This window comes from Camellia sinensis, chromosome 5, assembly GCF_055761805.1.
Source record: "Camellia sinensis isolate YWXY chromosome 5, ASM5576180v1, whole genome shotgun sequence".
In the NCBI taxonomy this organism is placed as follows: Eukaryota; Viridiplantae; Streptophyta; class Magnoliopsida; order Ericales; family Theaceae; genus Camellia; species Camellia sinensis.
In genome coordinates, this window is record NC_138965.1 from 150,108,624 (window position 1) to 150,112,458 (window position 3,835).

The following is a 3,835-nucleotide window of genomic DNA, read 5'->3' on the forward strand; positions in this document are numbered from 1 at the left end:
TGAAATACTTCAGGTATAACTGTTGACTGTTTATCTCAACCATGGCTTAATACTTGAAAACATTTGTAAAAATACTTTCACAATTGCTTATTTAAAACCTGCCACTTCACTTTCACTTTTCAAGACTTCTGTCTTCCATTATCTTCCAAGTCTTGGCAACATGGTAATCTTAGCAAGTACGTAGATACTTCTTCAACATAACCTCGGCTTTACTTCAACTTGTAATTTTTCCTTCAACATAACCTTGTCTTAACTTTGACTTGTAAATTTTTAAAATTTCAACAAGTGTTAAACCAACTTTAGCTTGTAAATTCCAACTCCCAATCATTATTCTCCAGCTCTCTACCCCCTAATATGAACTTAAGTTCAACTTGGGTTCTCATTAAGCATGTGGTTTATGACCTCATCGGCGAAGTTTAAACAGAGACTAGTCGAGGTTCTCAACCTTGGTTCCTCTATTAATCTTACCCAAATGCACTTATTTTCAATATGTGTTTGACTCTGCCGATTTGGCAAGTCCAGGTTAATTCATCTTAATTCAACTCTGTTATATGCAAGTATAATTCAACTCTGCCATATGATGAGTCTAAGTTATTCATCATGCTTCAATCAGAAACATTGCCAACTTAGTTCAATTCTACTATATGCAAGTATAATTCAACTCTGCCATATAATAAGTCTAAGTTATTCATCATGTTTTAATCAGAAACATCGCCAACTTAGATCAACTCTATTATATGCAAGTATAATTCAACTCTGCCATATAATAAGTCTAAGTTATTCATCATGTTTCAATCAGAAACATCACCAACTTAGTTCAACTCTATTATATACAAGTATAATTTAAGTCTGCCATATAATAAGTCTAAGTTATTTGTCATGTTTCAATCAGAAACATCGCCAAGTGATTGGTTAATCGTTTTACACAAGTTTGAAATAAAAAATCGAGCTAAAATTTATTAATTACTTCGGCTAATAACAGAAAACTTAAAAAAAAATAAAAGGAAATCTAATGATAGAAAAACTTCAAGTTGCAAGTATTCCAAGGTCTTGGCAACTCTTTGCCTTCACTGTCTTCAAGCCGATATGCCCCATTACCTAGGACCAAGATGATTCTATAAGGTCCCTCCCAATTTGGGCCAAGCTTGCCCTCTCTGGGATCCTTCTTGTTGCCGACGATCTTTCTCAAGACGAGGTCCCCAACTTGAAACTCTCGTGGGTTGACCTTTTTTATTATAAGCCTTGGCAAGCTGCTGCTGGTATGCCCCTAATTGGATTGCTACTTTCTCCTTTCTTTCTTCCAACAGATCCAGATCTCGGGCCAAGAATGCCTCATTGGTACCATTTTCTACTCCCTGGGTTCTGATCCCTAGGATGCCGACCTCTAGTGGAATAACTACTTCTGTGCCATAAGCCATGGCAAATAGGAACTCTCCAGTTGATCTTCTCGGCGTGGTCTGATATTCCCAAAGTACACTGGGCAACTCATCTACTCACTTTCCCTTTGTTGCTTCCAGACTCTTCTTGATCCTATCCAAGATCACCTTATTGGATGTTTCTGCTTGACCATTACTCTGAGGGAAACTTGGAGTGGAATAGTAGTTCTTGATTTTATACTTTGCACAAAAGATTTTGATCAGCTTGCTGTTCTTCCATATGAAGCTCTTCACATCAACATCTCGAATCTTTGCAAGGAATTCAGCTTCCACCCATTTGGTGAAGTAATCTGTTGCTACTAGCAAGAACTTCCTTTGTCCAGTCGCTTGAGGCAGTGTCCAACAAGATCCATGCCCTATTGGGCAATTAGCCAAGGACTGGACACTGGGTTCAAATTTGCTATTGGTTGGTGTATCAAAGGTGTAAATCTCTGACACTTCTTACACTTTCTGACATAAGCTTTAGCATCTTTCTGCATGTAGGGCCACCAGTACCCTTGAGTAATGGCCCTATGAGCGAGTGACCTGCCCCTAGTGTGGCTTCCACATACTCCTTCATGTATTTCATACAGGAAGTTTTCAACTTGTGAAGGATGCACACACCTTAGAAGGGGACCTGTAAAAGATCTTCTGTAGAGATGCCCTTCTGCTGTTAGACTGAATCTTGCCGACTTCAGTCTGATCTTGTGTGCCTCTTTATGATCACCTGGCAATTTTCCATCTCTAAGGAATACTATTATCGTATCCATCCAACTTGGTCCCATCTCCACACTCATTGTCTCATGCTCTGTGTTCAGTGGTTTTACACTTGGACCTGATAAGTAGTCAACCATTATTGTCCTTGCCTCTCCTGGTTTCATTGCACTAGCTAGGTTGGCCAAGACATCAGCATGGTTGTTGTCATCTTGGCTAACTTGTTGTAGTCAACAATTTTGGAACAATGCTATCAGTCTGCTTACCTCCTTTACATAGGCCACCATCCTTTCATCTCGGGCTGCATATTCGCCTGTTGCCTGGTTGACGATAAGTTGAGAGTCACAAAAGACCATTACCTCGTCAACTTCCATTGCTGCTGCCAACTTTAATCATGCGATCAGTGCTTCATACTCTGCTTCGTTGTTTGAGGCTTTAAACCTCAAATGAATGGATTGTTCCAACATCTGTCCATCCGGTGATACTAACACTACTCTTGCCCCCTCTCCTTGTTGGTTTGAACTTCCATCAACAAACAGGCGGAAGGAGTCGCCGACGTAAATACTGCAGGGCCTGAGTTTCTCTTCTTTCCTCTGTTCTATCCCCAGCTGGGTTTCTCTTTGTTCACCTGGACATCGTATACCTCAGCTCAACGGAGCCCGATGTATGATGGCGCCCGGTGTGAAGGCGGCCAAAACTTGGCCTTTGATTGTTGTTCTGGGTCTGAATTCCAGGTCATACTAGCCTAACACCACTGCCCATCTAGCTATCTTGTCTGTCAAATCTCCTCGTTGCAATAGGGACTTCAAAGGATGCTCAGTTAACATCACAATCTTGTGGGCTTGAAAGTAATGATTCAGCTTCTTAGAGGCCATTACTAAAGCCAGTGTCAGCTTCTCCAAGGGTAGGTATCTGGTCTCTGCATCTGCTAGGGTTTTACTCACGTAGTAAACTGCCATGTGTTCTCTCTTTTCTTCCCTGATTACCACTGCACTTACTACATGCTCTGAAATAGCCAAGTATAAGAACAGCTCCTCTCTAGGTATTGGATTTGAGAGAACTGGAGCGGTGGTTAAGTATTTCTTCAAGTTGGCCAAGGCGACTTCGCACTCCTCTGTCCATAAGAAGTCTGTGGCTTTCTTCACTAAACTGAAGAAAGGTTTGCATTTATCAGAACTTCTGCTTATGAATCTGTTTAGGGCTGCAGCCCTTCCAGTCAACATCTGTACTTGTTTTGCCGATGTTGGGCTCTTTAACTCCAAGATGGCCTTGATTTGATCTGGGCTTGCCTCAATGCCCTTTCTGGTGACCAAGTATCCCAGGAACTTCCATGATCCAACTCCAAATGCGCACTTCGATGCATTAAGTCGGAGCCAAAATGTCCTTAAAATATCAAAGACTGTCTTCAGGTCGGCCAGATGATCCTCAAGTTCCTTGGTCTTCACGACCATGTCATCAATGTATACCTCCATTGTTTTGCCTATTAGATGTCTAAACATCTTAGTCACCAATCTTTGGTAAGTTGCTCCTGCATTTTTCAACCCGAAAGGCATTACTTTGTTGCAATACAGCCCTTTTGGGGTAATAAATACAGTCTTCTCCTCATCTGGGGGGCACATAGCTATCTGATGGTACCCCTTGTAAGCGTCCAGGAAGCTCATCCTTACATGCCTTGAAATGGCATCCACCAATTGGTCAATCTTGGG